This window comes from Mustela nivalis (genome assembly GCF_964662115.1).
Source record: "Mustela nivalis genome assembly, chromosome: 13".
In the NCBI taxonomy this organism is placed as follows: domain Eukaryota; kingdom Metazoa; phylum Chordata; class Mammalia; order Carnivora; family Mustelidae; genus Mustela; species Mustela nivalis.
In genome coordinates, this window is record NC_139032.1 from 19,116,924 (window position 1) to 19,130,546 (window position 13,623).

Genomic DNA, 13,623 nt, shown 5'->3' on the forward strand with positions numbered 1-13,623 from the left:
TGCACTTTTTTCCCTACCACCAAACTTAAATGTATTGATGAAAGGTCTATAGCAGTTGCTGGGGCGAAAGAAATGGAAAAATCTACAAAGTGACAGCAAATCAACAGTGATAATTGTAACACGTGTCTGGTCTCTAAAGAAAACAACTTTCTTTGGAAGGCTTTAGTTTGGTTCAAGTGCTCTGTCTTTCCTGAACAAGGACTAAAGAAATAGTGGGTTGACCTGTTGTTGTAAAAATTATATTCCTCCCAAGGGTCTCCCTGATTTTGGATTTCTAAAAGTGAATCTAATAAGTTTTAGACTGAACTGTCTTACCATTCTTTTTTCACTAGAAAGGCAAAGTGGTGGAAAAATTAAAGCAGTATTTATTTGGGAAGGAAAAAGCGTTTTAAGTGCCCTATTCTTGCTATAAAAATAGGTACATTTCACGGTGAAAATTTGGGAAGTGAAGATAAGCAAGAGAGGAAATAACATATGAGTAATATTTTTCCACGTACAAGGATCGTTTTCTTTTGAGAAAATAAGATTCTGCTGTAGATACATGGTTATAAATTTCTCTCAAATGCATATTACACAGTTTTACTTGTTTTTGAACATTCTTTGGTTCTAGTTGTGTTCAACGATTAGGTTGATTTGAATTTCTCAATATAAAACTATTATGAACCTTCCCGTTACTAAAACTTCCTAGATAAAGAGGTATCTTTTTAAAAAGATTTACTTATTTATTTATTTGAGAGCAAGGCTGTGAGTGGGGGGAGGGCAGAGGGAGAGAATCTCCAGCAGATTGCACGCTGAGCGCGGCGCCCAACTCAGGGCTCAGTCCCACTACACGTGAGATCGTGACCTGAGCCAAAATCACAAGTGTGATGCTTAACTGGCTGAGCTACCCAGGCACCCCACAGTTTTCTTTTTAAAAACAAATCCCTTAAAGTGTCTTAGTGCTTTCAAATGATGCTGATTTTATTTCTTTTTTATATTCTGACCAAATGTCTTCCAAAGATCATGTACTAAATTATTCTTCCATCTATGACAGAGCTTGTTTCCATAGGCATCTTTTGTATAAAAATGATACATGTAAAAAATTGCAAATGTGTCTTTTGTTTTAATTTGCTCACTAGCTTTGTGGTTTCTGGCCATTCCATTTTACAATTTCCTCGTGCCTTTGCCATTTTTAAGATAATCACCTTCCTTCCTCCCTCCCTCTTTCCTTTTTTTTTTTTCCCCTGTCTTTCTGCAGCTTTTTAAAATGTATTCATTTTAAATGTACCAGTTAAATAATTATGTATTTTTTGGTATTATCCTGTAATTGAGACATGGAAATTTTCATCACTCCTGTGGTTAGGCAAAAAAAAAAAAAAGAGAGAGAGAAGAGAGAGCGACCCCTCGCACCCCCCCAACCACAAAAAAAAAAAAGTCTCCGTGTTCTAATCCTTGGAACCTTGAATATTACCTTATGTGGTAAATTAAAACAATGAAGGCTTTACAGATGTGATTGACTTAAGGATTTTGAAGTGGGGAGATTCAGATTTTCAGCATGGGCCCTAAATGCAATCACATATATCTTTATAAGAGGAAGGCATAGATTCAATAGGCAGAATCATGTGACAGAAACAGAGAAAAACAGAGGTAGAGGAATTTTATACCACAGCCTTTGAAAATGCAAGAAGGGCCACGAGCCCCAGGAATGCTTTACACCCCAGAAAAGGTAAGAAAACGGATTTTCCCTAGAGCCTTCGAGGGCGGGGGCCCTGCTTGGTGTTAGCTCTGTAAGTCACATTTTAGACTTGTGGCCTCTTAGAACTCTAAGAGAATACATTTGTGCTCCCCCCATCTTTAAAAAAAAAAAAAAACTTTAAATTTCTGGTTATTTGTTACATAGCAGCCTTGAGAAACTCGTGCTGTTGCCAAGAATTGGTGGGTGCTTTTGTGCCCTTTGCAGTCAGCCGCTGGGTGACTGAGTGATACTCTGGGTGTCAGACAACCACTGATCTGCTTTGAGTCTATGAATTTGCTTTTTTTATAATTTCACATGATGAAATCATAAGTATGTGGCATTTTATGTTTTTATGGCATAATGTTTTTGAGGCTTATCTGTGTTGTGTGTGTCAGTAGTTCATTTTTTTATTGCTACATAGTTTTTTATCATATGCATATACCACATTTTAATTATCCATTCTCTGTTGGGTGGTCATCTGGATTGTTTCCAGTTTCGTGCTACCATGAATGATGCTGCTCTAAACATCCATGTAGACATGTTTTGTGAATGTGTGTGTTCACTTGTCATATGCAGATACCAGCTTGTGTGGTCCATGTTTAACTTTTTAAGAAGCTGCTAAAGCTTTTCCCAAAGCAGTTGTAATGTTTTAACTACCAACAATTTGAGTTTTCAAAATGAGAGAAGGGGAGAAGAGGGATGGGAAGAGAGAAGTGGGGGCACAGGAGAGGGGGGGAGAGGGGGGGAAAAAGAGAGGGGGAGGAGAAGGAGGAAAGAAGAAGAAATTATAAGAAAACTATCAGAAGATATTAAAGTTTAAGGATTATCCTGCTCCTCTATGGCCTGGCCTCTCAGAAAAAGAGATGGTTTCCTGAAAAGTTCTATGGTAATTATCCATAGCCATGTCCATAGGGCAATCAATCCTGCTGAAACCGAAGGTTTGCACTCAGCCCTTGTTAGGGACTAGATGTTAGTGTTTCCCCCAGATTCTTATGTTGAAGTCCTAACCTCCAATGTGATGGTATTTGGGGATCTTTGGGAGGTAATTAGGGTTAGGTGAAGTCATAACGGTATTAAGGGTTTCTCTTTCTCTTTATATGCACACACACTGAGAAAAGGTTCTGTGAGCACCCAGCAAGAAGGTAACCATCTGCAGACCAGGAAGGGGGAGCTCTTACCAGAAACTGAACCCTTGATCTTGGAAATTCCATCTTCCACAACTGCGAGAAAATAAATTTCTGTTGTTTACACCACACAGGTTATAGTATTTTGTGTAGTATGGCAGCTGGAGCTGCCTCTCAGTCAAGCAGAGGTTGGGCTAATCCATTGCCCTCTCTCCCACTGTGAGCGAGGAATGAAATGTCATGTCATTCACTTCCTAGAGGCACAGGTACAAAGCCTGACTCATAGTACTGGGCTCATACCAGGGAAGGTGTTGGTGCTTGCTTAAGCATAATGTAAAGCTGACAGAAAAAGGCTAGAATTATATTTCCAGTATGTCATATTGCTAGTATACCACACTCAATGGTTAATATATAAGGACTTATTTTCAAAAATGTTTATTATAGTATCATTAGTCATGGTATGAAATGGAATACAAAGGAAATGCTCAACTAAAAAATATGGTTCCATACATTATTATTCTTGGCCCTATGGAATATCATGCAGGAATTAAAAAGAATGAACTAGAGCCAGTTGATTTTGAAGGATCAATATTTTTACCAGATATTTATTAGGAAAACAACGTAAGATGAAAAGAGATATATACAAAATGACCCCATTTGAAAATGCAGTGAACAAAATTGCAAATTATGCTAAAGATATTTATGTTTTTAAATGATTATTTTCTTTTAAGGAAAGAAGAAAGATACTTTTCTGGAAATCAATATTCTTTTATAGGCTATTCTAATCTCACTCTTCATTGACTTCTAATATCAGGTGTATAATGAGGACCCCCTAATCTCCAGATCTTTCCTCTTTCTCTTCATTCAAACTTGTATTTTCTACTGCCTACTCATTATTTAAACTTAGAAATTTATAGGTACTAGACACTTTACATGTACAGACTACTACTTTCTTTCACCTCTAGTCCTCCACTTTTCCCCTTGATCTCCATGAATGACAACAGTCACCTTCTTGCTCAAACCAGAATCTTCAGTGCCATCTCTTATGTTTCCCTTTCCTTCATAACCACATTCAGTCAACCACCAGTTGGCTGAACCTGCATCTAAAATATTTCATAACTGCATCCATGTTTCTCCATATCCACTGTCCTTTATTTCAGGCTACCATCATGTCTTGCCTGGATTACCCCATATATCCTTAACAAATCTTTTTGTAGCTAATCCTGCTCTTCTGTACTGCCTTCTTCACATGGGAATTGGAAAGATTTTTCTATAATAAAATGTGATTGGTTCTGTCCAAAGTTTAAACCCTTCAGTGGTTTTCTCAATTACTCCCAGGTGAAAATCAAGCCTATTTATATGGAGTCATAACTATAATAGCATGTAATTGTTTGATCTACTCTGGAAAATCACAAATGAAAAGAACAAACACAACAACAAAAATCAGTCATTTAGAAATAAAAAAAATTACTCCCCAGAATAATTCTTTTAACAAAATGACATCAAAACTATAATTGCATACAATAAAAAAAATAATAACCACACTTCAACCTAAGCTGTACTTAGAGGGAAATCCATAGTCTGGAATCCTTTTATTATAAAACAAGAGAAAATAAAACATTCAGATGCAATAAGCTGCAAAAAATTTAAAACCCTGAAAAGTATAAGGAATGAATTAATAAAACTCAAAGTAGAAGTTAATGATTTAGGACCAAAAGAACAAGAGATTGATAAATAATCGAAATGTTAATAAAATAGTCAATTTCATGAAGGGTTTACTGAAGGGAAAAAGGAAACAAAACTGTAATGAAGTGGACAGAGGATAGAGCCAGATGTAGGAAAGATATTGAAATGTTTGTGAGAAGATATCTTTTAAAGCTTGTATTGGTAATGGGATGCCTGGGTGGCTCAGTTGGTTAAGCGGCTGCCTTCGGCTCAGGTCATGATCCCAGTGTCCTGGGATCGAGTCCCACATCGGGCTCCTAGCTTGGCAGGAAGCCTGCTTCTCCCTCTCTCTCTGCCTCTGCTGCCACTCTGTCTGCCTGTGTTCACTCTCTCTGACAAATAAATAAATAAAATCTTAAAAAAAAAAAAAAAAAAAAAGCTTGTATTGGTAAGTCTTGATAAAATGGAGAATTTTAAGGAAAATACAAGGTGAACCAAACTATCTCAACAAGAAGTAAATAAGAGGAACAGACTAATAACCATGAAAGTTTAGAAAAGTTACCAGTAATTACTCCCCCTGGTCTAAATCACCTTAGACCAGGTGATTTTATGGATTAGATTCCCATACCCCCCAACACACATTCTAAAAAGGCTTTATTCCTCTTTGTAGAAAATGGCATGATCCTGTATTCAATCTATAAAGCTAACATTATCACATTCAAGCTTGATGAAGAGAACAGAAGGCCCATAGACCAATCGAATCATGTGCGTGAAAAACTCCCAAGTGGGATCTGTTTAGGTCTTTAAAATAAGGAAAATATGCAATGACCAAGAAGAAGTTAGACCAATTATTAAAATTTTAACCATTAATACAAAATAAAAAGACCATATGATCTTTATCAAAACAATGCCCTTGAATAAAATTCAACATCTGTTCCTAGTAAAATTCTTTGAAAACTAAGCATATCATATTAATTATATTGTTTCTCAATATTATAAAAATTGTTTATCTTAAATTAACAGTCAACATTATATTTAATAGCAGATGTTATGTTAGATTAAAGGTATTCCCTTTAAAGTGAGAAAGTTGGCAAGGATGTTATTTTAGAAGTTTTGGAAGTTTTATTCTGGAAGTTTTATTGTAATAACTTGGAAGGCAGAGTAAGTGAGTACTGATAGTAGAAAAGAGGAAGTAAAAATTAGCATGTGTATGAAGACCATGATTATCAAGCTCAAGAAAGCCAAAAGAAAAGTTGTAAAAATAGTATAATTCAATAAGTTATAAAAATCAAAACAAAATAAACATAAAACTCGATGGCATTTTCCACCTATGTATTATCACCAATCAGTTAGTAAACATCATTTGAGAGTCCCATTTTCAGTTACGAGGATGAAGGTCCCCTTTATATTGAGGTGAGATGGACTTCAGGGGAACTGAACTGGGGAGAAGCAAGACGTTGATTTGAATATGTCAAGTTAGGGACCCTTGTGAGATTGAAATGCAGTTGAATTTAATCTATCAATATAGAGTTTAGTGGCCTGGACGTACAAGTTGGGAGTTGTTAGGATGTGTGCAATATCTAAAGTGGTAAGACTTGATGAATTCACTTCAGAGTGAGTGTAGTGAGGAAGAAACTGATGCAAGGATTGAGCCTTGGGATGCTTCAAAATTTAGAGTCTGTAAAACTTTATATATGAGCCAGCAAAGGAGGCTGAGAGACTGATGAATTTAGAAGTGATCCAGGAGTTAGCGCTATTCTGAAGGCCAGTTAAATTTGTGTTCTAAGATCGATCTAAGATGGCGACTGTGGAACCGGAAACCACCCCTACTCCTAATCCCCCGCCTACAGAAGAAGAGAAAACAGAATCTAATCAGGAGGTTGCTAACCCAGAACACTATATTAAACATCCTTTACAGAACAGATGGGCACTCTGGTTTTTTAAAAATGATAAAAGCAAAACTTGGCAAGCAAACCTTCGGCTGATCTCTAAGTTTGATACTGTTGAAGACTTTTGGGCTCTGTACAACCACATCCAGTTGTCTAGTAATTTAATGCCTGGCTGTGACTACTCACTTTTTAAGGATGGTATTGAGCCTATGTGGGAAGATGAGAAAAACAAACGAGGAGGACGATGGCTAATTACATTGAACAAGCAGCAGAGACGAAGTGACCTGGATCGCTTTTGGCTAGAGACACTGCTGTGCCTTATTGGAGAATCTTTTGATGACTACAGTGATGATGTATGTGGAGCTGTTGTTAATGTTAGAGCTAAAGGTGATAAGATAGCAATATGGACTACTGAATGTGAAAACAGAGAGGCTGTTACACTTATAGGGAGGGTATACAAGGAAAGGTTAGGACTTCCTCCAAAGATAGTGATTGGTTATCAGTCCCATGCAGACACAGCTACTAAGAGCGGCTCCACCACTAAAAATAGGTTTGTTGTTTAAGAAGACACCTTCTGAGTATTCTCATAGGAGACTGCGTCAAGCAATTGAGATTTGGGAGCTGAACCAAAGCCTCTTCAAAAGCAGAGTGGACTGCATTTAAATTTGATTTCCATCTAAATGTTGCTAAGATATAAGAGAAGTCTCATTCGCCTTTGTCTTGTACTTCTGTGTTCATATTTTTTTTTTTTTTAATTTTGGCTAGAGTGTCCACTATCCCAATCAAAGAATTACAGTACACATCATCCCCAGAATCCATAAGTGTGTTCCTGGCCCACTCTGTAATAGCTTAGTAGAATTACCATTACAAACACATTTTACCTATCCACAATATTCAAAAAAGAACTTGCATTTCTATACCTTACAGGAAAAAAATTTTGTTTATGTTCCATTGTATGCAGGAGCATATTTTGCTGGTTTGAAAGAGTATGATGCATACAGTTTTCTAGCAATTTTCTTTGTTTCTTTTTACAGCATTGTCTTTGCTGTACTCTTGCTGATGGCTGCTAGATTTTAATTTATTTGTTTCCCTACTTGATAACATTAGTGATTCTGATTTCAGTTTTTCATTTGTTTTGCTTTTGTTTTTTTCCTCATGTAACATTGGTGAAGGATCCAGGAATATGACACAAAGGTGGAATAAACATTAATTTTGTGCATTCTTTGGTAATTTTTTTGTTTTTTTGTAACTACAAAGCTTTGCTACAAATTTATGCATTTCATTCAAATCAGTGATCTATGTTTGTGTGATTTCCTAAACATAATTGTGGATTATAAAAAATGTAACATCATAATTACATTCCTAATTAGAATTAGTATGTCTGTTTTTGTATCTTTATGCTGTATTTTAACACTTTGTATTACTTAGGTTATTTTGCTTTGGTTAAAAAATGGCTCAAGTAGAAAAGCGGTCCCATTCATATTAAGACAGTGTACAAAACTGTAAATAAAATGTGTACAGTGAATTGTCTTTAAAAAAAAAAAATTTGTGTTCTAAGAGCAAGGGGGTTATCTTCTTTGTCAGACTCTACCTGCTAGTCAAGTAGGATGAGGACAGAGAATTGGCCATTGGATTTGGCAATGTGGGAATGATTCATAATCTTGACAAGAGGCCTTTTGGTGAAATAGTAGGGATGTAAAGCTTGATTAATGTGAGTCCAGGAAAGAATTGGAGAGGAATTTGACATGGTAAGAACAATAGCAAAATCTCTTAAGGAATTTTTGCATAAATGGAAACAAAAATGTTCGAGTGTTAGCTAAAGAAGATTACAGTCAAGAGGTTTTTGGTTTTTGTTTTTTACATTTTTGAAAGATAGAAAATATAACAGCACTTTTATTCCCAGGTGGGAATAATCCAGGAGACAGTGTAAAATTGATGTTTTATGAGAGAAGGTAGAGTTTATAAAACTAAATCCGTGAATAGGTAAGAGATTATAGATCTGATTGATATAAGCAGAACAGGTGGCATTGGAGGCAGAGACAATCCATTTATGACAACAGTAGAGAAAGTGATATGATGTTTATAGATACAGATTCAAGTAGGTTGGTAATTCAAGTAGGTGATAATTAGACTATGTAGGAATTTTCTTCATCTCCTTTCGATTATAATTTGGTGTTTTTAATATTCCATTTGTCAGGTTTGGCAATAAAAATTGTAAGAGCTTTGTAACATAAATGGGGGACTTTTTATGTTTTCACATTTTTAAAATAAAATTTTAACAGTTTCTTATTTAAACACCATAGGATGTTTCACTGTGAAACTGGTTTACCTGGGTGTGTGGTTTTGAACATTTTTGTACCAAGCTTGTTTTCACTTTAATGTATTTATACTTGCTGCTTCCTCTGCATGGCTCATCTTTCTTCTGGATTTATATATGGCTGGCTTCCTATTATTATTTATACCTCTGCTTAAATTTCACTTCATCTGATAAAGTTTGGTCGCCCTGCCCAAAAGAACCTGTATCTTTCAATCATTTTCCTTTCTATTGTCTTGATATTATTTTGATAGAATTTATCACTCCCTTCAGTTATCTTATTGACAGTCTTATTAGTTTCATTTCTTTTTTTAAATTTTTAAAAATTTATTTATTTGACAGAGAAATATCATAAGTAGTCAGAGAGAGAGAGGGGGCAGCAGGCTCCCTGCTGAGCAGAGAGCCCGATGTGGGACTCGATCCCTGGACCCTGAGATCATGACCTGAGCTGAAGGCAGAGGCTTAGCCCACTCAGCCACCCAGGCACCCCTGGTTTCATTTCTGTCTCTTTCCACTAAACTGTAAGTTCCATGAGGTTAGCGATACTGCTGGTCTCTTTTGCCACTGTGCACCCAGCATCTTTGTATTCCTTGTGTCTCCAGGAATTATTATTTTTTGAATGAATGAATGCATGAATTATCAGGAAAGGGTGAAGTAAGGAAACTTAGATATAGCTAATCATTTTTAAGAAAGAATGAAATTATATATATAATGAAATATAATTTCATTATAATTATAATGAAATTATAATTGTTCTAGAACAATTATATAGATAAACATATTGGGGACTCCCTGAGGGGAGGGTTCATTTTATTTTATCTTGTATCTTCCACATTAACTAGTGCAGTGTTTTATAAATAAAATCATTTTGGTTAACACTCATTGAATGAATTTGTATATTAATTGGTGAATTAATGAAATAGGCTCAAACTGAGATATACTTTAGGTTTGTTACTTTATTTTCCAATACGTGTGACTGAGTATGCCTGATTTTTAAAGGAACTTTAAAGACTTAAGCATCTCCTCCTAGATTCTAACTTAGAGAGTTAAGGAACATATAATTAGCTTTGTAATAAGTTGATTATAGAGTATCACCAGTATGGAGCAACAAATCATCTTATCATCTAGAGTACTATTTGAAACTCAGGAAGAGAAACACTATTATATTAAAAAAAGAAGTTACATTGCCCATTTAGTATAAGAGAACTACATAAAACTGGCAGCGTTACAGGGAAAAATGCTTAGACACAATTTCCATTTCCAGATGAATTTTGCTTTCATATATTAGTATCCTACTGAAGTTCTTAGTGTAGAAAGCAGTTATGATTACTGGCGGGTGTTCGTAGGCATATTTTACGATGAGTAGTATGGGGAAAAACTAAAGATTGCCTCTTCTTAACAAATCCCATGCAGAAAACTATTCAGAGGGTTTTGGCATAGTCAAGGTCAGCTTTTTGGTCTATTTATGAAGCTGGGGTTGGCATTGTGGCATTCAGATGGCTGATTATTAAATTCCCAAACAGACCAATGTTGAGGGTCAGTGTAAGTGCATTGACATTATATAAACCTGAAATGCACTTAATGTCTAGCTCCTTCATTAATTTGATAAGTAAGTCACTTAACATAGTAGAATGCATTCTGTAAGACAGTTCTAAGCATTGAAGATAAGTGAATAAGCGGTCATAGAACCTGCCCTCCTGAGCATACAATGGGCCAGCAAACCTAAGTGAAGAAAGAACAATAAGGTGAAATTAATTTTAATAAGCCTATAAATCACCTAGGTGGAGTCTTACTAAAATGATTATTGGTTAAATAGGTCTGTGGTGGGAACTCAGCTTCTGTATTCTTAAACAAGCTCCCAGGTGATGTTTCTGACCTTTGGACCATAAGTAATGAGAAAATATTGAAAAAAAAGTGGGGGGAAGACCTTTGGTTTTCTGAAATTCTCAGTGATTCAGGTGTATGCAAGGGTCAAAGACACATTTATACTAAAATGCTGAAGAGCCATGTATGCCCTTGTGAGGATATCCTAACCTGCACCTCCAAGCCCTGTTTACTATCCTAGGCAAATGGTTCTTTGGTCATTCTTCACATGTTAGAGCCCTGCCCACCCTTGAGAGCATTAGACTGGCAGCAATGTCCCCCTAGGCCCTAGTGACATCCTAAGAAGCTGTTTAGGAAAAGAAATCTAGATGGTTCAGAATATAAATTGACTCTAGTGGGTGGGGTCCTGAGATCATAGATCCAGATAAAATGGGGTCTACAGACATGGAACTGAGTTCAGAATGTGACTGGACTCAAATCCTCAAGCACAATTGCATATACAGACTTGGGTAGAATGTAGGAGTTGTAAAGTCCCCTGAACAAGGAGAGAGGGCAAAGAGGAGAGAGTAGAGCTCTTTGCTATATAGTCTTAATTCTGTACTATGTATATGTTCCAAGAATTCTCTTGTGCATGACAGAATGAGGGTCCATAGCACAGAGTAAAAGGTAAAATAATTTTTAATCTGGAATTCTTAGAACTTCACTTTAGAATTATCAATCATCATTTTTTTTGTTTCACTTTCCAGTGGGAAAAAGGCATATCGTTGGAAGATCTATTTAGTACCTTCTTTGGGGCACGTGGGTGGCTCAGTCTGTTAAATGTCTGACTTCAGCTCAGGTCATGATCTAAGGGTCCTGAGATTTTGCCTATCATTAGGCTCCCCACTCAGTGAGGAGTCTGCTTGTCCTTCCGCCTCTCCCTCGGCCACTCCCCCTTCTCATTCTCTCTCTCTAATAAATAAATAAAGTCTTAGAAAAATTGTTTTTTACACTAATAAAGTACTTTTAATAAGCACTTTAATTATCCCTATTTTCTGCTCTCATTTCCCATTATCCTCAAGAAAAGATATGTAAAACAAAGATACAGTTGGATTATAGCCAGATCATTTATGACAATAGAATTCTGATCCACAAACCTTGGTGGAAACCTGCCCAAGAGCCCAAGCCACACCATAGTGGTCAGCCCAGAATGGTAAGGACATGATCAGTGACTATATTTTTTGTCCTCACTTCCAAATCAGAACCAATCAGAGATAGAAAAGCCTCTGAAAGCAGTCATATAAGATGTCTTATATCTCCTTAGCTTACCTACAGCTTCTGCATCTAGCATGAAGTGCACAAGCATTATTTATGACTAGCTGTTGCTAGCTCTCATGGGATCATCGAAGTCTAAATCCTCTCCTAATGCAGGAAAACCTTCTGCTTCTTACATATATTTTCATTATAATTTTAATTCTTGTGTCTATCTCTCTAAATAATATAACGTCACCAAAGATGCTTAGGACCTTCGGTGTCCACCCTAAGAAATAGTCATTGGAGAATCAGGGAAAAAAACTAAAAGAGAATGTGGGCAGCATTTTTTATTGGTATGTAGAGGACAAGAAACAACATTCTCATGCAGAAATTGCTTCACTAAAAGGTTCTTTGCCAAATCTAATGAGTAATTTGATAAACTTATGCAATGAGAAACTGGGCTCATTGCCCTCATACATCTTCACTCTCCTTCATCTCCATTTGACTCCCTAATATCTGGTTCCCTTCTTCCCCTTTGCTACTGTGCTTGCTCTTCTTCCATATCTCCCTCCCATTGACTACTTCCTTCTCTCCTTTTTTTTCTTTACCTTAAAAGCAATTTTTAAAAATAAGATTTATTGATTAGAGAGTGAGGGGAACAGCAGAGGGGGAGGAAGAGAGACAATCAGACTCCACCCTGAGCAAGGGGCTCCATTCAGAGCTTGATCTCAGGGCCCCGAGATCATGACAGTGAGATCATGACCTGAGCCAATACCAAGACTCAGACGCTTAACCCATCTAGACTCCTTCTCTTCTTCTTGTCCAGACCTTTTACCTTTTTCCCAGTGACTGTCTAAGACCCCCGAATATATTTTGCCTCTAAAGATACATCCATCCCATGAGCTGAGTCTATAGTCTACTGTAGATTTCAAACCTTAAATTCATGTTAAATTGAAGGCTGTAATTTGGGGCTTTCCTAAACACAGAAAATGTGTTTATAGGAGCACCAGAATTCTTTAGGATGCATATGATGCAGAGCTGCTTGGCCTGTGTCACCTTGCATACATATGGGTCAGAACCTGAGATGCTAAATCTTGAATGGCAAAAGATGATGGAACTGACCCAGAAAGGGACTTCCTTTCTGCAAAGTAAAGATTCTTCTTTCTAGAATAAACCAAGGGTTGAAAGAGACCCCCAAATAGAAAAACATATCCTAAAAGTCATATTGAAATATGTCCAATAAAAATCAGTTGGCCGTAATTCAATAATTCAAATAGAGGAAAAATTATATTAGAGTGGGAAATATCCTTTTCCCTGAACTGAAGGTGTTGTAACACCTGGCAGAACATTTTGAGATTGTTCTTGAAGAATAACAAGGCAACATTCAAACTATGGCCCTGCCAATTAGCCGGGGGCGGGGAGGTGGTGGCATTTCTGAACAGACCACTTATTGACAAGGACACTTGTAGGTATTTTAAACAGAAGGAATAGTTTGAACAAAAGATAATGAAGGACAAAAACAAAAAACAAAACAAAACAAAAAAACTCCACTTAGATCAAAGAAGACACACTAAGAGAAAGCCCTTGGACATAAGATATTCAACTGCAAGTCTAATTCCTTTCCACCAAGGAGAGAAAAAACACCCATTATCCTGCTTTACCCTTAAATGCTTAAGGTGAACTAACTATAAATATATATGGTCAACCTCATCAATTTCTGACACATATGGGCACTACTTCCTACATTAAATCTTGTGACTTTTGCTCAAATTCTTCCTTGGCATAAATATAGCACACAGGTGTTAGGTATTTATAATAGCCCACAGGGTTTTCCTGTCTTTTAACCTTAGATGTAATCCT

At 36.5% G+C, this 13,623-nt stretch overlaps 1 pseudogene across 1 annotated transcript; it reads left to right on the plus strand.

The window, feature by feature from the left end:
* The first annotated feature begins 6,284 nt into the window (after positions 1 to 6,284).
* On the plus strand, positions 6,285 to 7,611 carry LOC309846216 (eukaryotic translation initiation factor 4E pseudogene; annotated as a pseudogene). Its single transcript has one exon. The product of its transcript is annotated as a eukaryotic translation initiation factor 4E pseudogene (transcript).
* Positions 7,612 to 13,623: the final 6,012 nt, after the last annotated feature.